The sequence below is a fragment of the Coregonus clupeaformis genome, chromosome 13, assembly GCF_020615455.1.
Source record: "Coregonus clupeaformis isolate EN_2021a chromosome 13, ASM2061545v1, whole genome shotgun sequence".
NCBI lineage: Eukaryota > Metazoa > Chordata > Actinopteri > Salmoniformes > Salmonidae > Coregonus > Coregonus clupeaformis.
In genome coordinates, this window is record NC_059204.1 from 46,839,614 (window position 1) to 46,861,076 (window position 21,463).

Sequence of the window (21,463 nt, forward strand, 5' to 3'; positions counted from 1 at the left end):
CGTTGTCTGCAGTGCCACAAGCCAGCCATTCCTGTATAGTTAATGTCATCTGACTGGGGAAAATGAACACCACACTGAATCAATGCTACCCTCACTCCCCGCACGTCGGTCTTGTTTTCCATGAGGCTGAGCACATCGCTGGCACGTATCCTCTCTCCTGTTGTCATTCCAAGGGTGCTCCATTCACCCCCACAATGGGACTGGAGCCATGTGGAGAGTCACCAGAACATGTGGGCCTCCTTTCAATTAACATAGTTAGGGTAGCAAAATGTCAGTGTGGTTAGATGCAACTCAAGGTACACTACACTCCATACAGGTTCATGTATTGATTATGCATGAGAATAGGAAACTGCAGCAGTATAGACAAAACTCTGCAGGATTGGTGGTGACGGGCGGGGAGGGTAAGCCATGTCAAATCCCTTGATCCTTGATTAGCCTCGGATGACAAATTGCACCTGCAATTTGGGGAGCAGGGAGGGAAGAGCTGACATCTACAGCAACAAAACAGGCAGAGACTTGAGAAGAATGGGTGCATGGGGAGAGGAGGCTGGTGCAGGAGATAAATGAGGGAGAGAGGGAGGGTGGAGAAAGGAGAGAGAGAGAGAAAGCAAAGAGCCAAAGAGGGTAGTCTGATGTGAGGAGCAGAGGAGCTGGCAGTGTTGACAACGCAGCGAGACAGAAAGGGGTTGGAGAAGGGCACCCGCCGCCGCTACCACCGTGACTACACTCCGCTCGACACCATGACAACCGTGGCAAATGCACGGCGAGCCCCCGGCCCTGCCGCCACACCAATCAGGGGGAAGTGAGCGGCGCGCGGCAAGCTGTGAGGGGAGAGGCGCAGCACAGGATAACAGAACAGAGGTAGAACACCCCCGACCCCCCTGCTTACACAGAGAGAAGATACCCAGTAATTTCTCTGTCTCTTACCTGAACACTGGATGCCAGAGAAAACCTCCTGGATAATCAGCTTTGCTCTTGTTCCTCCCCACAGTGGGGAGGAGTGTAGGGATGGAGATACTGATTCTAACAGGACCACCCAATCGCTATTACAACCTAGGAGTTACCAGACTGGTGGGAAAACCACAAAGAAAAAGACAATGTAGAAAATCTGCATCAGGTAAGTTTGCCATTATCTTTTCAGTGTAAACATTGCATCTCCATAGTCAAACTAAGTATGAGCCAGACTCTAGGGTGGATGGTGGGATTTGTGTGTGCCTTTCTCTCTCTCACACACTGGAGATGTGGGCTCAGTGTACATATTTAATCTGCAGGAGATCAATCAGCTGTGTTTAATTAAATGCACCATTAATGCGGAAAATAAAAATCTGCAACGGGGAAAAATGGGATACCAATCTAGTTGAAATGGATTGTGTATCTCTGTGGAAATCATCAGCCCTGTTATTGATACATCCCTAACTGCTGAGATATAGAGTAAAGGGGTGTCATCTATACTAATTTACCAGTAAGCCTCTCCTGCCACAGACAATAATCCCACTCACTGTAAAAACACTACAATGTGTAGGGGGGGGTTTTAAGCATGTGTTTAGCCAGGTTTTGGCACATTGTACTTATTTCAACAGGGACACGGTCCCTCCCAAGAACTTTAACAGCTTGTCCTCCACCTTTTAATTGGACAGAAACACAATTAAACACAGTGCTAGCCTGTGACAGAGCAGTTGGACCTGCAGGTTATTACCACACTAATGACTCTTCCTCCGTATGATTTGTTAAAGGCCACCGAGGCACCACATAGATTTATGGACAGATGGAAGATAGATACAGAGGGACAGACAGAAGAGCTGTGTTCCTCATTTCTAATGCACATAATCAATCAAACTAGGAGGTGTGGTGGTTTACCCTTAGCAAGCCCTAATCTAATATCACTGCGCAGCACTGAAAAAACAATCAAACATCGTGTCCTTTTTCTTCCACTTATCTCCTCCTGCTTCACTGCAGGATATTCAAAGTTCTCAGAACAGATATAGGATTGTGAATATATGAATTATCGATGACGAAATGAGTTTATTTAAGGGCGGCTGGTAGCCTAGCCGTTAGAGCGTTGGGCCAGTCACCGATAGGTTGCTGGTTGGAATACCTGAGTAGACAAGGTGAAAAATCTGTCTGTGCCCTTGAGCAAGGCACTTAACCCACATTTTCTCCAGGGGTGTCGTACTACTATGGCTGACACTGTAAAACAAAACATTTGACAGCACCTATCTGGTGAATGTGACAATAAAACATAATTCATCATTATGTGCAAAATATTATATATATCTTCATATGGTTTATTCTCAGATTTTTGTCTACACAATTCCTTCCTACAGTGAGGGAAAAAAGTATTTGATCCCCTGCTGATTTTTGTACGTTTACCCACTGACAAAGAAATTATCAGTCTATCATTTTAATGGTAGGTTTATTTGAACAGTGAGAGACAGAATAACAACAAAAAAATCCAGAAAAACGCATGTCAAAAATGTTATAAAGATATTTGCATTTTAATGAGGGAAATAAGTATTTGACCCCTCTGCAAAATATGACTTTGTACTTGGTGGCAAAACCCTTGTTGGCAATCACAGAGGTCAGACGTTTCTTGTAGTTGGCCACCAGGTTTGCACACATCTCAGGAGGGATTTTGTCCCACTCCTCTTTGCAGATTTTCTCCAAGTCATTAAGGTTTCGAGGCTAACGTTTGGCAACTCGAACCTTCAGCTCCCTCCACAGATTTTCTATGGGATTAAGGTCTGGAGACTGGCTAGGCCACTCCAGGACCTTAATGTGCTTCTTCTTGAGCCACTCCTTTGTTGCCTTTGCCGTGTGTTTTGGGTCATTGTCATGCTGGAATACCCATCCACAACCCATTTCAATGCCCTGGCTGAGGGAAGGAGGTTCTCACCCAAGATTTGACGGTACATGGCCCCGTCCATCGTCCCTTTGATGCGGTGAAGTTGTCCCTTAGCAGAAAAACACCCCCAAAGCATAATGTTTCCACCTCCATGTTTGACGGTGGGGATGGTGTTCTTGGGGTCATAGGCAGCATTCCTCCTCCTCCAAACACGGCGAGTTGAGTTGATGCCAAAGAGCTCCATTTTGGTCTCATCTGACCACAACACTTTCACCCAGTTCTCCTCTGAATCATTCAGATGTTCATTGGCAAACTTCAGACGGGCCTGTATATGTGCTTTCTTGAGCAGGGGGACCTTGCGGGCGCTGCAGGATTTCAGTCCTTCACGGCGTAGTGTGTTACCAATTGTTTTCTTGGTGACTATGGTCCCAGCTGCCTTGAGATCATTGACAAGATCCTCCCGTGTAGTTCTGGGCTGATTCCTCACCGTTCTCATGATCATTGCAACTCCACGAGGTGAGATCTTGCATGGAGCCCCAGGCCGAGGGAGATTGACAGTTCTTTTGTTTTTCTTCCATTTGCGAATAATTGCACCAACTGTTGTCACCTTCTCACCAAGCTGCTTGGCGATGGTCTTGTAGCCCATTCCAGCCTTGTGTAGGTCTACAATCTTGTCCCTGACATCCTTGGAGAGCTCTTTGGTCTTGGTCATGGTGGAGAGTTTGGAATCTGATTGATTGATTGCTTCTGTGGACAGGTGTCTTTTATACAGGTAACAAGCTGAGATTAGGAGCACTCCCTTTAAGAGTGTGCTCCTAATCTCAGCTCGTTACCTGTATAAAAGACACCTAGGAGCCAGAAATCTTTCTGATTGAGAGGGGGACAAATACTTATTTACCTCATTAAAATGCAAATCAATTTCTAACATTTTTGACATGCGTTTTTCTGGATTTTTTTGTTGTTATTCTGTCTCTCACTATTCAAATAAACCTACCATTAAAATTATAGACTGATCCTTTCTTTGTCAGTGGGCAAACATACAAAATCAGCAGGGGATCAAATACTTTTTTCCCTCACTGTATGTATTGTTAGGACCATGTATGAAAAATGTATGCACTCACTAACTGTAAGTCGCTCTGGATAAGAGCGTCTGCTAAAATGACTAAATGTAAAAATGTAAATGTCTAAATTCAGCTTGAATAATGGCAATGTGCCGCAATGTACGTATACCATGGCATCTTCTGGATCATTCCACAGGAAATGCAGTCATGCACGCACAGCATGGAGAATAGGTCAGAAAGAGGCACCGATTAAAATATCCACATCTGTTACCCGTCAAAAGAGACATAACAGAAATGTGCTTCAGTGTTGTATTGTGCAGTTGGATGTTCCAATGCTGCACTCTCTCCATCCATCTGTGTGCCTCAGGTGTGCTTTGAAGTCACACTTGTGGTTCCACACCTGAGACCCACTTTGAATCTACCCTCAAAACAAGTAATGTGTTAAAAACCAATGATTATGCCGTGTACTGTAATTAGTTCCTCATTGTGAATACGGCAGGGAATGCAGAAGGAATCAAATGTTCAGGCATTAGTGTTTCTAAGAAACAGTCCTCTGTCATAATTCTCAGTATGTGTCGGATGCACCACACATAGTTCTGGGTTTGTGGATGGAAAATGAACCCAACAGTGGGTGACGATTAGAGAAAGGAGTGTTTAGAATAACTCATGTCTGTCTGAAGAGGAGTATTAGCATTGTGGTAATAATAATTAGAGTCATTGTTGACAGCACAGAGGATATCATCTAGCTAAATACCAGCTTTGTGTCTCACATAGTTGATGGGCTGTGAGAAACAACATCCCAGGGGTAGGTAGTGTGGACGAGTCACACGTATTCGAGCGGGAGATTACCATTTCTCACGGTACTGCTGGTGGATTCCACCTCTCTCTCTCCTCTCTCTCTCTCTCTCTCTCTCTCTCTCTCTCTCTCTCTCTCTCTCTCTCTCTCTCTCTCTCTCTCTCTCTCATTCTCATCCCTCCCTCTCATCACGTCTGTGCTGTAGTAAACAAGCACCTTCCCTCCAATTAGCATTTCCTCTAAGTGGATGTGTTTTCTGTGTCTGCTTCAGCATTAAAAGCACAGTCAGTGTTGGTGCACATCAGCACATCTGCCTGCGACACACACACACACAACTGATTGCTAGACGTCTGCACTGGCTCCCTATTGTGAAGGGTTACATGTTGTTCCCTATGATTTGCTCTCACAGACACCGAGTCAAAGTACAAACACGTCTGTCTTTTGCACAGCTTTCCAACCAATGGCCTTTGAAGCTGCACATTCTGATGTATATGATAGGTCCCTATGCCACTAGTAGTTCTTCTGTGTGTTTTCTCATGTTATTACTGATTTGATCATTTTATGAATGTCATTAGGCTAACATCATGAGGATATTTTCATCATATTGACTTGCTGAATTTAAAATGAATGTTGTTTGGACAGTAGTTGTCAATCTTAATGCCACTAGGGACACAGTTATTGACAACACATCTCCTTTACTCCCAGATGTGTAGTTCTCACCATGGTGATAGAGCCAGAAGTCTCGCTCTCCAAATGTCCAGCTGACCATCGATTGACAAACTTCAACACAATTACATTTTTTACAGTTTTTAACATTCTTGATGTTCAAGTCTTTGATTGGCTTGGCTCCTGTGACATATCCCGAATTATATTTATAGTACTGAGGTTTGTGACGCCATACCAGATCTTTCCACACCCCTATGGACTCACTTTTCTAGCCACCCTCTCCTCTTCAGGCTCCATTTAAAATCACAGCTTGTGAAGAAATCCTTATATGCAAATAGGGTTGCAACCGCTTTATTCGAACAGAAAATGAAACATCCCTAATTACATCCCACTCTGCTGGATTTCCAATCAGCCTGAGCCTCACTACAGCTCTACTGTACTGCTGTAGTGGAGGATGCTCCAGCCTTCAGCAGCTCCAGTGTGTTTGCTCCATGGCAGCTGGTTCATGAAGCGCCAGGTATCCAGCCCCCGTCGGAACGAGCCGAACCGGAGTATCTCTGCATTATTCATCCTGTGTGTGCATGGCCAGTGGCTCCCTCCTTCCCTGCTCATCCTCACCTCGCCTCGCAGAGGAAGACCAAGAGGAGACAGGAATAAAGAACTAACGCGGGGCCAAGTGTTGATCTTAAATATGGGTGTTAGTTTGAATGTCAGGAGAAGACTCTTATGCAAGCTAATCAATGAGTGCAATGCTTCTTTTATCGCTGGGCATAGCAACGAAGCATCGGCACGAAATATCCATGTCCTCTCCATGGGTTCCCTTCACCCCTGCCCCCACCTCCCCCCAACCCCCTCCCACTTCATAGCAGTGGATGGTCCACAGATACTGCCTCAGGCCATACACATCATCAGACCATGCAGCACATTTTCATCGAAGTTTCATCGCTCCTCCATCTTCAAATGACTCCATGTTTAGTTCTTATATCACACAACACTAGTGCACTACCCACATACAGAGCTGAGCCGAGCAGTGAGTGTACAGGCAGGCAGGGCCACTCTAGCAGCTCACAAGACTTCAGAAGTACACTGAATCCGTGGTGTTAGCCATTACATTACAGAGCACCCACAGGTTTGGACGCCCACAGCTTGTTCCATTACACTCCATCATCTCTTTCATCTCCCCTGCTTCACACATCCTGCACAGCTAATAAAATAAACTTTTTCTTTTTTTTCCAATCATGTCATTTTCATATGAAACTGCGGTCTCTTTGTATAGAAATAGAGCTCTTAGTGATTAAATATATAGTTAACATGTTTGAAGCAGCACTCCCCTCAGTCTTGTTGTTGGTTGAAATGCACGAGAGAGAAAAAAACTCCCTGAAAAGCCAATCCATTGTAGGCTATTTGGTGCAGATGTGTGCAACAGTCAGTATAGTAGAAGCTGTGCACATCAGTGACATGAGGTGAGGTCGTTGACTGGATAAGCACTGGCTATTATCAAAGCTCACAAATAAACGTTGATCAAGCCCAAGTTCACCATACAACAGATAGCAACAACCAGTGACATAGGCTATTAACCGAAATTCACAAAAGATTTTCACCAAATGTAAATACCAATATAGCCAAGATATACAAGCGATAACCTCTGATGGTGGCATATTTCATATCATCTGACAAAATGACACACTGCTCAACTCAGCTCAGTTATAGACCGATGTAGCATCCACATTTACAACTGATAGGTGGCAGTGGCACTCATTTCAACCGAATAATTGTCAGTGTTTGAAGTGGATGTGGTGTTGGAGTCAGGCGCAGGACACAGAAGCTTAGTCCAACAGACTTTACTAGTCAGAAATATGACAATACAAAAGAACGGGCCTCAAGCAACGGAGGCGAGCGATACGCAAACAGTGCGTAAAACACGAAATATAAGCGATGCGCAAACAGTGCGTCAATACACTTAAATACACCAGAGCAAAATCTAAAACCCCAACGGACAGGCGGACAACAACACACAACTACAAACAAAACCAAAGGAAACTTATAGGTGACATAATCAATAAGTGATAAGACACAGGTGCACCAAACAGACAAAACCAAACAAACATAGAGAACATCAAACGGTAGCAGCTAGTAATTCGGGGACGACGAACGCCGAAGCCTGCCCGAACAAGGAGGAGGAGCAGTCTCGGCGGAATTCGTGACAGTACCCCCCTTGACGCGCGGCTCCAGCCGTGCGCCGACCCCGGCCTCGGGGACGGCCAGGAGGACGTGGAGCAGGGCGCGTAGGATGACTACGATGGAACTCAGTCAGGAGGGATGGATCTAAAATGTCCCTCCGAGGCACCCAGCACCGTTCCTCCGGACAGTACCCCTCCCACTCCACGAGATATTGTAGACCCCCCATCCGACGTCTCGAATCCACGATGGACCGGACTGAGTACGCCGGAGCCCCCTCGATGTCCAGTGGGGGCGGAGGGGTCTCCCTTATCTCACTCTCCTGGAGTGGACCAGCTACCACCGGCCTGAGGAGAGACACATGGAATGAGGGGTTAATGTGATAGTCATTGGGCAGTTGCAACCTGTAACATACCTCATTCAATCTCCTCAGGACTTTAAATGGCCCCACAAACCGCCGGCCAAGCTTCCAGCAGGGCAGGCGAAGGGGCAGGTTTCGAGTCGAGAGCCAGACTCGATCTCCAGGGGCATAGACTGGACCCTCACTGCGGTGGAGGTCGGCGCTCGCCTTCTGCCTGCGGATGGCCCGCTGCAGATGGACGTGGGCAGCGTTCCACGTCTCCTCCGAGCGCAGAAACCACTCATCCACCGCAGGAGCCTCGATCTGGCTCTGATGCCATGGTGCCAGAACCGGCTGATAATCTAACACACACTGAAAAAGGGTCAGGTTAGTAGAGGAGTGGCGGAGAGAGTTCTGAGCCATCTCTACCCAGGGGATATACCCTGACCACTCCTCCGGCCGGCCCTGGCAATAGGATCTCAGAAACCTACCCACATCCTGGTTTACTCTCTCCACCTGCCCATTACTCTCCGGGTGGTAACCCGAGGTAAGGCTAACCGAGACCCCCAAGCGTTCCATGAACGCCCTCCAGACTCTAGAGGTGAACTGGGGACCCCGATCAGACACTATATCCTCGGGAACCCCGTAGTGTCGGAAGACGTGGGTGAACAAAGCCTCAGCGGTCTGTAGGGCAGTAGGGAGACACGGCATAGGAATGAGACGACAGGCCTTAGAGAAACGATCCACAACGACCAGAATAGTGGTATTCCCCTGGGAGGGGGGAAGGTCCGTGACAAAGTCCACCGAGAGGTGAGACCACGGCCGTTGTGGAACGGGCAGGGGTTGTAACTTCCCCCTGGGCAGGTGTCTAGGCGCCTTACACTGAGCGCACACCGAGCAGGAGGAGACATAAACCCTCACGTCCTTAGCCAATGTTGGCCACCAGTATTTAACACTAAGGCAGTGCACTGTCCGGCCAATACCTGGATGTCCAGAGGAGGGTGACGTATGAGCCCAATAAATGAGCCGATCACGGACCTCGAGCGGCACGTACGTCCGACCCACTGGACACTCTGGGGGAGTAGGGTCGGTGCGTAACAGCCGCTCAATTTCCGTATCGACCTCCCATACCACCAGTGCCACCAGACAAGACTCCGGCAGTATGGGAGTAGGCTCAATGGACCTCTCCTCTTTGTCATACCGCCGGGACAGGGCGTCTGCCTTACCGTTCTGGGACCCTGGGATGTACGTGATCTTAAAAACGAACCGGGTCAGGAACATGTTCCACCTAGCCTGACGAGGGTTTAATCTCCTAGCTGCCCGGATGTACTCCAGGTTACGATGGTCGGTCAGAATGAGAAAAGGGTGTTGAGCCCCCTCAAGCCAATGCCTCCACACCTTTAGGGCTTGAACCACGGCTAACAGCTCTCTGTCCCCTACGTCATAATTACGCTCCGCCGGGCTGAGCTTCTTAGAATAAAAAGCGCAGGGACGGAGCTTAGGTGGCGTGCCTGAGCGTTGCGACAGTACTGCCCCAATACCGGCCTCTGACGCGTCCACCTCTACCTGGAACGCTAAAGCGGGGTCCGGGTGCGCCAGCACTGGAGCCGAGGTGAACAGGTCTTTCAGTTTACAAAACGCCCTGTCCGCCTCAGCTGACCACTGCAAACGCACCGGGCCCCCCTTCAGCAGGGAAGTAATGGGAGCTGCTACCTGTCCAAAACCCCGGATAAACCTCCGGTAGTAATTGGCAAAACCCAAAAACTGCTGCACCTCTTTCACAGTGGTTGGGGTTTGCCAGTTACGCACGGCTGACACACGGTCAATCTCCATCTTCACCCCTGACGCGGACAACCGATGACCCAAGAAGGAGATGGACTCCTGGAAAAACAGACATTTCTCTGCCTTGACATACAAGTCATGCTCCAACAGTCTACCCAACACTCGGCGTACCAGGGCTACTGTCAGTGGCTGAGTGTAGATGCGGTGTGGAAATCAAGCGCAGGAAACACGGGCGTTCGTGAACAGACTTTAGTACACGAAAGCAGCACCAAACAGGCGAACAGCCAACCCAACCGGGAGGCAAGATACAAATTACGCACAATAAACACAGTGCGTAAAACGACGAATAGCGCACACAGTGCGGACTCTCGAAAACAACAAAACACGAGAGGAAATACAGAGAGCTACAGCTTGACAAAAAACAATCACACATAACACCTGACCCAACACACGATAACTAAATAGGAAACAAAATCAAACACTAACAAGGGACAGGTATACAAACAGACAAAACCAAACAAACATGAAACATCGAACGGTGGTAGCTAGTACTCCGGGGACGATGACCGCGAAGCCTGCCCGAACAAGGAGGAGGAGCAGCCTCGGCCGAAACCGTGACAGTACCCCCCCTTGACGCGCGGCTCCAGCCGTGCGCCGATCCCGGCCTCGGGGACGACCAGGACGACGCGGAGCAGGGCGCGTGAGGGATGACCCTGATGGAACTCGGTCAGCAGGGACAGGTCTAATATGTCCCTCCTCGGCACCCAGCACCGCTCCTCCGGGCCGTACCCTCCCACTCCACGAGATATTGGAGACCCCCATCCGGCGTCTCGAATCAAGAATGGACCTCACAGTGTACGCCGGAGCCCCCTCGATGTCCAACGGGGCGGAGGAATCTCCTCTATCTCATAGTCCTGGAGTGGACCAGCTACCACCGGCCTGAGGAGAGACACATGGAACGAGGGGTTAATATTCCTGTAATCAATAGGCAGTTCTAACCTGTAACACACCTCGTTCAACCTCCTCAGGACTTTGAATGGCCCCACAAACCGCCGACCCAGCTTCCCGGCAGGGCAGGCGGAGGGGCAGGTTTCTGGTCGAGAGCCAGACTCGATCTCCAGGTGCGTATACAGGCCCCTCACTGCGGTGGAGATCGGCGCTCGTCTTATGCCGACGGATGGCCCGCTGCAGATGGACGTGGGCAGCGTTCCATGTCTCCTCCGAGCGCCGCACCCACTCATCCACCGCAGGGGCCTCGATCTGGCTCTCGTGCCAAGGTGCCAGAACCGGCTGGTACCCTAACACACACTGGAAAGGGGTTAGTTGGGTGGAGGAGTGGCGGAGAGAGTTCTGCGCCATCTCGGCCCACGGAACGTATCTCGCCCACTCCTCCGGCCGGCCCTGGCAATAAGACCTCAGAAACCTCCCCACATCCTGGTTGACACGTTCAACCTGCCCATTACTCTCGGGTGGTAACCCGAGGTAAGGCTCACCGAAACCCCCAACCGTTCCATAAAAGCTCTCCACACTCTGGAGGTGAACTGGGGGCCTCGATCAGACACTATATCCTCGGGTACCCCGTAATGCCGGGAAGACATGGGTAAACAGAGCCTCAGCGGTCTGTAGGGCAGTAGGGAGACCCGGCATGGGAAGGAGACGACAGGCCTTCGAGAACCGATGCACAACGACCAGGATGGTAGTATTCCCCTGTGAGGGGGGAAGGTCTGTAACAAAGTCCACCGAGAGGTGGGACCAGGGTCGTTGTGGAACGGGCAGGGGTTGTAGCTTACCCCTGGGCAAATGTCTGGGCGCCTTACACTGTGCACACACCGAACAGGAGGAGACATAAACCCTCACATCCCTGGCTAACGTTGGCCACCAGTACTTAGTGCTAAGGCAGTGAACTGTCCGGCCGATACCTGGATGTCCAGAGGAGGGGGACGTATGAGCCCAATAAATGAGGCGATCGCGTACCTCGAGCGGAACGTACAGTGAGGGAAAAAAGTATTTGATCCCCTGCTGATTTTGTACGTTTGCCCACTGACAAAGAAATTATCAGTCTATAATTTTAATGGTAGGTTTATTTGAACAGTGAGAGACAGAATACCAACAAAAAAATCCAGAAAAACGCATGTCAAAAATGTTATACATTGATTTGCATTTTAATGAGGGAAATAAGTATTTGACCCCCTTTCAATCAGAAAGATTTCTGGCTCCCAGGTGTCTTTTATACAGGTAACGAGCTGAGATTAGGAGCACACTCTTAAAGGGAGTGCTCCTAATCTCTGTTTGTTACCTGTATAAAAGACACCTGTCCACAGAAGCAATCAATCAATCAGATTTCAAACACTCCACCATGGCCAAGACCAAAGAGCTCTCCAAGGATGTCAGGGACAAGATTGTAGACCTACACAAGGCTGGAATGGGCTACAATACCATCGTCAAGCAGCTTGGTGAGAAGGTGACAACAGTTGGTGCGATTATTCGCAAATGGAAGAAACACAAAATAACTGTCAATCTCCCTCGGCCTGGGGCTCCATGCAAGATCTCACGTCGTGGAGTTGCAATGATCATGAGAACGGTGAGGAATCAGCCCAGAACTACACGGGAGGATCTTGTCAATGATCTCAAGGCAGCTGGGACCATAGTCACCAAGAAAACAATTGGTAACACACTACGCCATGAAGGACTGAAATCCTGCAGCGCCCGCAAGGTCCCCTGCTCAAGAAAGCACATATACAGGGCTGTCTGAAGTTTGCCAATGAACATCTGAATGATTCAGAGGAGAACTGGGTGAAAGTGTGGTGGTCAGATGAGACCAAAATAGAGCTCTTTGGTATCAACTCAACTCGCCGTGTTTGGAGGAGGAGGAATGCTGCCTATGACCCCAAGAACACCATCCCCACCGTCAAACATGGAGGTGGAAACGTTATGCTTTGGGGGTGTTTTTTCTGCTAAGGGGACAGGACAACTTCACCGCATCAAAGGGACGATGGACGGGGCCATGTACCGTCAAATCTTGGGTGAGAACCTCCTTCCCTCAGCCAGGGCATTGAAAATGGGTAGTGGATGGGTATTCCAGCATGACAATGACCCAAAACACATGGCCAAAGCAACAAAGGAGTGGCTCAAGAAGAAGCACATTAAGGTCCTGGAGTGGCCTAGCCAGTCTCCAGACCTTAATCCCATAGAAAATCTGTGGAGGGAGCTGAAGGTTCGAGTTTCCAAACGTCAGCCTCGAAACCTTAATGACTTGGAGAAGATCTGCAAAGAGGAGTGGAACAAAATCCCTCCTGAGATGTGTGCAAACCTGGGGGCCAACGTCTGACCTCTGTGATTGCCAACAAGGGTTTTGCCACCATGTACTAAGTCATGTTTTGCAGAGGGGTCAAATACTTATTTCCCTCATTAAAATGCAAATCAATTTATAACAATTTTGACATGCGTTTTTCTGGATTTTGTTGTTGTTATTCTGTCTCTCACTGTTCAAATAAACCTACCATTAAAATTATAGACTGATCATTTCTTTGTCAGTGGGCAAACGTACAAAATCAGCAGGGGATCAAATACTTTTTTCCCTCACTGTACGTCCGACCCACTGGACACTGTGGAGGACTTGGGTCGGTGCGTAACGCCCGCTCGATCTCTGCATCGACCTCCCATACCACCGGTGCCACAAGACAAGACTTTGGTAGTATGGAAGTGGGCTCAACGGACCTCTCCTCCGTGTCATACCGCCGAGACAGGGCATCTGCCTTCCCGTTCTGGGACCCAGGGATGTAAGTGATTTTAAACACAAACCGGGCTAGAAACATAGTCCAGCGGGCCTGGCGAGGATTCAGTCTCCTAGCTGCCCGGATGTACTCCAGGTTACGGTGGTCCGTCAAAATGAGGAAAGGGTGTTGAGCCCCCTCAAGCCAATGCCTCCACATCTTTAGGGCCTGTACCACGGCTAACAGCTCCCTGTCCCCTACGTCATAATTTCACTCCGCCGGACTGAGCTTCTTAGAATAAAAGGCACAGAGGCGGAGCTTAGGTGGTGTGCCAGACCGTTGTGAGAGGACGGCCCCAATACCGGCCTCGGACGCGTCTACCTCTACCTGGAATGGTAAAGCGGGATCCGGATGCGCCAACACCGGTGCCGAGGTAAACAGGTCCTTCAGTCTCCCAAAAGCCCTGTCCGCCTCAGCTGACCACCGCAAGCGCACCGGACCCCCCTTCAACAGAGACGTTATGGGAGCTGCCACCTGTCCAAAACCCCGGATAAACCTCCGGTAATAATTCGCAAAACCCAAGAACTGTTGCACCTCTTTCACAGTGGTTGGGGTTTGCCAATTACGTACAGCTGACACCCGGTCAACCTCCATCTTCACCCCTGACGCAGACAACTGATAACCCAAAAAGGAGACCGACTTCTGAAAGAACAGACATTTCTCTGCCTTGACATAAAGGTCATGCTCCAACAGTCTCCTCAACACTCGGCGCACCAGGGCTACATGCTCAGCTCGGGTAGAACTGTACACCAGAATATCGTCTATGTACACGACTACACCCTGCCCCTGCATGTCCCGGAAAATCTCATCTACAAAGGATTGGAAGACTGAGGGAGCATTCATTAACCCATATGGCATGACGAGATACTCGTAATGACCGGAGGTCGTGCTAAATGCTGTCTTCCATTCATCGCCCTCTCTAATGCGCACCAAGTTATATGCGCTCCTGAGATCCAATTTTGTGAAGAACTGAGCACCGTGTAATGACTCCGTCATAGTCGCAATCAGAGGAAGTGGATAACTGTACTTCACCGTAATCTGATTGAGACCGCGGTAATCAATACACGGGCGCAAACCTCTTCACAAAAAAGAAGCTTGAGGAAGCGGGTGAAGTGGAGGCCCGTATGTATCCCTGTCTCAGAGACTCGGCGATGTAAGTTTCCATCGCCTTCCTCTCCTCTTGAGACAAGGGATACACATGGCTCCGCGGGAGTGCTGCTCCTAACTGGAGATCTATCGCACAATCCCCCTGTCTATGAGGCGGCAGCTGCGCCGCCCTTGTCTTACTAAACACCAGTGTCAAATCCTCATACTCGGGGGGAATATGCAGTGCGGGCATTTGATTTGGACTCTCCACCGAGGTCGCCCCTATGGAAACACCCAGACATAGCCCCTCACACTGAACAGACCACCCTTTAAGAGCTTTCTCTCGCCACGAAATAGTAGGATCATGAGTAATCAACCAGGGAAGTCCCAGCACCACCGGGATACGCAGGAGAGTCAATCAGATAGAGCTGAATCGTCTCCTCATGACCCCCTGCGTCTTCATCCTAAGGGGCGCTGTGACCTCCCCTAATTAACCCAGATCCTAACGGACGGCTATCTAGGGCATGTACAGGGAAAGGCTTATCAACGGGAAGGAGAGGAATCCCTAACTCTACACAGAACTGGCGATCTACAAAATTCCCAGCTGCGCCTGAATCTATTAGCGCCTTATGCTGGGAACGAGGTGCAACCTGTGGGAAACAAACAGGCAAGGTTATGTGAACGACAGAAAGCTCTGGGTAAGTAGGGCGCCTACTCACCTGGGAGGACTCCCCAATGCGTGGCCTGCCTTCACCTCCACCGGGGGACCTTCCCCAACACCTAGCCGCGGTGTGCCCTCCACGGCCACAGTTGGTGCAGGGAACGGCCCCCCTCGGGTTCCTACTCCTCCGTTCTCTAGCGCCAGCACCTCCGAGCTCCATAGGGCTCGGCTCGGAGGTGCCGGAAGGTGGAATGGGCAACCCCCCACCCGGACGTCCACGGGTGGCGAGCAGGGTGTCCAGCCGAATGGCCATGTCGACCAGTTGGTCAAACGACAACGTGGTATCCCTGCACGCCAACTCTCTCTGGACGTCCTCCCGGAGGCTGCAGCGAAGTGGTCTATGAGGGCCCGCTCATTCCACCCTGCATCTGCCGCTAGAGTCCGGAACTCCAAAGCAAAATCCTGTGCGCTCCTCATCCCCTGTCGGAGGTAGAACAGACGCTCCCCCGCCGCCTTCCCTTCTGGTGGATGGTCAAACACGGCACGGAAGCGGCGGGAGAACTCCGCATAGGTAATAGTAGCGGCGTCTATTCTCCTCCATTCGGCGTTGGCCCACTCCAACGCCTTGCCGGTGAGACAGGAGATGAGGGCGGAGACGCTCTCGTGTCCCGAGGGCGCCGGGTGTACGGTGGCGAGGTAGAGCTCCACTTGCAGCAGGAACCCTTGACACCCGGCAGCGGAGCCGTCGTACGCCCTCGGGAGCGAGAGCCGAATCCCGCTGGGTTCCGGAAGGGGGACAGGAGGACTGACCGATGGGGATGGTCCGTTAGGTGGGGGCGTGGGTACCCCGCTGCTTTCCCATCGGTGGAGAGTGTTCATCACCCGATCCAGGGCGTGACCGATCTGGTTGATCCGGTCCTCCTGCCCACGAAGACGGTCCTCCATGATGTCCGTTGGCGCGGTTGCTCCTGCTGATTCCATGGGTGGGATGTGTGATTCTGTCAGTGGCTGAGTGTAGATGCGGTGTGGAAATCAAGCGCAGGAAACACGGGCGTTCGTGAACAGACTTTAGTACACGAAAGCAGCACCAAACAGGCGAACAGCCAACTCAACCGGGAGGCAAGATACAAATTACGCACAATAAACACAGTGCGTAAAACGACGAATAGCGCACACAGTGCGGACTCTCGAAAACAACAAAACACGAGAGGAAATACAGAGAGCTACAGCTTGACAAAAAACAATCACACATAACACCTGACCCAACACACGATAACTAAATAGGAAACAAAATCAAACACTAACAAGGGACAGGTGTACAAACAGACAAAACCAAACAAACATGAAACATCGAACGGTGGTAGCTAGTACTCCGGGGACGACGACCGCCGAAGCCTGCCCGAACAAGGAGGAGGAGCAGCCTCGGCCGAAACCGTGACAGCTACATGCTCGGCACGTGTAGCAGAGTACACTAAGATGTCGTCAATGTACACTACCACTCCCTGCCCATGCAGGTCCCGGAAGATCTTGTCCACAAATGATTGGAAGACTGAAGGAGCATTCATTAACCCGTATGGCATGACAAGATACTCATAATGACCTGAGGTGGTACTAAATGCTGTCTTCCATTCATCCCCCTCCCTAGTGCGCACCAAGTTATAAGCGCTCCTGAGATCCAGTTTTGTGAAGAACCGCGCCCCGCGTAATGATTCAGTCATACTCGCAATCAGAGGAAGAGGGTAACTGTATTTCACAGTGATCTGATTGAGACTACGATAATCAATACACGGGCGCAAACCTCCATCTTTCTTCTTCACAAAAAAGAAACTTGAGGACGCAGGGGAAGTGGAGGGCCGTATGTATCCCTGTTTCAGGGACTCAGCTATGTATGTCTCCATAGCCGCCGTCTCCTCTTGAGACAGAGGATACACATGGCTCCGCGGGAAGTGCCGCACCTGTCTGGAGGTTTATCGCACAATCTCCCTGCCTATGAGGTGGCAATCGTGTCGCCCTCGTCTTGCTGAACACGAGTGCCAAATCCTCATACTCAGGGGGAATGTGCATTGCGGGCACTTGGTTCGGACTCTCCACCGTGGTCGCCCCACGGAAACACCTAGACATCGCCCAACACACTGGCCAGACCATTCCTTGAGAGCCCTCTGTTGCCACGAAATGGTGGGGTCATGGGTGACTAACCAAGGAAGCCCCAGCACCACGGGATACGCAGGAGAGTCAATTAGGTACAACTGAATAATCTCCTCATGACCCCCCTGCGTCTTCATCTTTAGTGGCGCTGTGACTTCCCTAATCAACCCAGACCCCAACGGGCGGCTATCTAGGGCATGGACAGGAAAGGGTGCATCAACGGGCAGGAGGGGAATCCCTAACCTAGAACAAAATTTCCGATCAATAAAATTCCCAGCTGCGCCTGAATCGACTAGCGCCTTATGCTGGGAATGAGATGCAACCTGAGGAAAAACCTGAGTGAACAACAGAGAGCTCTGGGTGAGTGGGGCGCCTACTCACCTGAAATGACTCTCCAGTGCGCAACCTGTTGTCCCGATTCCCTGGAGACCCTCCACAGCACCTAGCCGCAGTGTGTCCTCCACGGCCACAGCTGGTGCAGGGGACGGCCCCCTCGGATTCTCTCTCCTTCTCCCTCTAGCGCCAGCACCCCCGAGCTCCATTGGGCTCGGCTCGGAGGTGCTGGGGAATGGAATGGACGGCCCCATCTCGGGACGTCCGCGGGTGGCCAGCAGGGTATCCAGACGGATGGACATGTCCACTAGCTGGTCAAAGGACAGATTGGTGTCCCTGCAGGCCAGCTCTCGACGAACGTCCTCTCGCAGGCTACACCTATAGTGGTCGATGAGGGCCCTCTCATTCCACCCCGCATCCGCCGCTAGAGTCCGGAAATCCAGGGCGAAATCCTGTGCGCTCCTCTTCCCCTGTCGGAGGTGGAACAGACGCTCCCCCGCCGCTTTACCCTCAGGAGGGTGATCGAAAACAGCCCTGAAGCGGCGGGAGAACTCCGCATAGCTGATGGTGGCGGCGTCTATTCCCCTCCATTCGGCGTTGGCCCACTCCAACGCCTTGCCGGAGAGACAGGAGATGAGGGCGGACACACTCTCGTATCCCGAGGGCGCCGGGTGTATGGTGGCCAGGTAGAGTTCCACCTGAAGGAGGAACCCCTGACACCCAGCTGCTGTGCCATCATACGCCCTCGGGAGCGAGAGCCGAATCCCACTGGATTCCGGAACCGGTCTGGTGGGAATGGCCGATGGTGGTGGTAATGTAGGAGGAGGTGTGGGCACGCCTCCCCTTTCCCATCGGCGCAGGGTGTTCATGACCTCTTGCATGGCGGAGCCGAGTTGCTGGATCCTGGCGTCCTGGCAGCTGACCCGATCCTTCAGCGACTCGGTCGCCGCCGCTGCTCCTGCTGACTCCATTGATGGTGTGTTGTTCTGTCAGTATTTGAAGTGGATGTGGTGTTGGAGTCAGGAGCAGGACACAGAAGCTTAGTCCAACAGACTTTACTAGTCAGAAATATGACAATACAAAAGACCGGGCCTCAAGCAACGGAGGCGAGCGATACGCAAACAGTGCGTAAAACACGAAATATAAGCGATGCGCAAACAGTGCGTCAATACACTTAAATACACCAGAGCAAAATCCAAAACCCCAACGGACAGGCGGACAACAACACACAACTACAAACAAAACCAAAGGAAACTTATAGGTGACATAATCAATAAGTGATAAGACACAGGTGCACCAAACAGACAAAACCAAACAAACATAGAGAACATCAAACGGTAGCAGCTAGTACTCCGGGGTCGACGAACGCCGAAGCCTGCCCGAACAAAGAGGAGGAGCAGTCTCGGCGGAATTCGTGACAATAATTCGCAACACAAACTCCATAGCCTTTCACAATGGATTTACAATTCTTCCAATGCGCACACACACATAATAATATTATTATGTGAAATATTATTACACACACATATATAATAAGGTTCTAACAAAATGTTCATATTAACAATCGAAATGACTGAAAAAGCAGTTCAAAACATAAAAAAAGTGTCTCATTAAAAAGGAATTCTAGCTTGATAAATCAAATGCATTCAAAGGGATGTTGTTTATTCTCATGATTCAACAGTAGCCTTACCCCCCACTGGGCTAAATCTGGTTGAATCAACTTTGTTTCCACATAATTTCAACAACAAAAAATGTAATGTGATGACATTGAATCAATGTGGAAAACTGATTGGATTTACAAAAATCAATCAACGTTACAGAATTTAGTCTTTTTTTCACCCAACTTTGAACCTAAATCCAAAGTCATGGTAACATTTTGTTGTTGATTTCACATTGAATTCACGTTAGTTGACAACGCAACCAAATGTAAATCAAAAATAGATGTTGAACGGATGTCTGTGCCCAGTGGGCCACTGTGTAGAAGTCTGAGTAGAGAGTGTTGATTGGTGGTGACATTTCGGACGGGTGGACAGTCCAGTGCTGGCTGTTCATGAGGGAGATGGTGGTTGCCTTGCCTGTCATGAATAAAGTCACGTCTTGTGCTGCCTCTGTCTGGTCTTGACTTTCATTGTTCCACTCTTCGAGCCCTCCAAATGGCACATTGCATGATTGTTCCAACTTGGAGAATTGGTTGGGGTGCAGTATAGTGGTGGCCATTTGTCAGGTTGTTTTTGCCGGCTAGCTGGCTTTGTTCGGTTCAAGGGATGCGAGCACCAAATTATGTGGATACGCCCAAATTCTGTGGACCTTCCTCTGGGGTACCCACACAACATGTTTAGGCAATACGCATGCGCAAAATATGAAATCGTCTCAAGCTACTTCAACATAGGCAAAGCAGCGTACGCCTATGCTGACCCTGCCATTAACAGTGACTGGAGTCCATAAAATGTATATAGTATGTATGGGCTGGAAGTAGAGGCCTAAGCGTTGTTGTTCACTATTTACTCCAATTGGGGAAGGGGTGGTGGGGTTGGAAAGTAATGAAGGGAAATATAATTTTAAAAAGGATATGTGTGTGTGTGTATGGATGTATGTATATCTGTGTGTATGTATATATATATGTATGTGTATGTGTGTGTATATATATATATATATATATATATATATATATATATATATATATATATATATATATATATATATTTATAGAAAAAAAACATGGGGGATTGGAAATGATGCAGACAATTACATTGATGGAAGTTACAATCTATCTGAAATATTAAAGCTGATCTACCCCCTAAATAAAATAAAATAAATAAAAAACAGTGACTGGAGTCAGGAAAGGCTGCACCTGTCAAGTATTTTAATGGATTCGAATGGATGGAAAGAAAGGAATGAATACCCTTTATGAATTTATTTAATTTAATTAGTTTTGTCATTTTTTGTTGGGGAGTTTACAGGGCCAATATCAATTTCAATTCATATTTGCAGTTTATATATCTTACAGTTGAAGCCAGCCTCCCGAGTGGCGCAGTGGTCTAAGGCACTGCATCGCAGTGCTAGCTGTGCCACTAGAGATCCTGGTTCGAATCCAGGCTCTGTCGTAGCCGGCCGCGACCGGGAGACCCATGAGGCGGCGCGCAATTGGCCCAGCGTCGTCCAGGGTAGGGGAGGGAATGGCCGGCAGGGATGTAGCTCAGTTGGTAGAGCATGGCGTTTGCAATGCCAGGGTTGTGGGTTTGATTCCCACGGGGGGCCAGTATGAAATAAAAATAATAATAATAATGTATGCACTCACTAACTGTAAGTCGCTCTGGTTAAGCGCTAAACGACTAAAATGTAAAAATATAACATGTACACATGGGCTGCCACTTAAAAAAGAAAAAGAAAAGTAAGAAATACATACAGAGAAATTATCATACTGATCAAAAATGATTTTGTAATAGTAAACTTGGTATGTAAAGAAAAAGAAAGAAATGAGGTGGGCCTACACCCCCAACCCTATCCCGCCTAGCAAAACAGGTTGGTTGTCAATCCCCACCGCCCCCCATATTTCTATCTGCCCACCAGCCCCTCCCAACCCCTCACTACTTATCCCCTATCCCCTTGTTCCTTGACCAGCACCATTCATTCTCGCTATCGATCATTATAATGTTACAACTTCTAAAAGTAACTGTATCCACTGCCGAATTGGGAGAGAGTGAAGTGATTGCCATCTAAGAGCCAGCATCTTTTTTTTGCGGCAGTGCTGCAGTGATCATCACTGATAGATTGAGAGATTCAAGGAGCTATCATCGTTA

General features: G+C 49.4%; 1 protein-coding gene across 1 annotated transcript in view; it reads left to right on the top strand.

Moving 5' to 3' along the window:
- Nucleotides 1–622: 622 nt before the first annotated feature.
- The window catches only part of LOC121579643 (short transient receptor potential channel 5-like), a 43,785-nt gene continuing 22,944 nt past the window's right edge, over nucleotides 623–21,463 (top strand). Inside the window, exon 1 of the mRNA XM_041894407.2 lies at nucleotides 623–1,117. The gene's annotated coding sequence lies outside the window, so the exon portion shown is untranslated. The remainder of the gene's footprint in view (nucleotides 1,118–21,463) is intronic.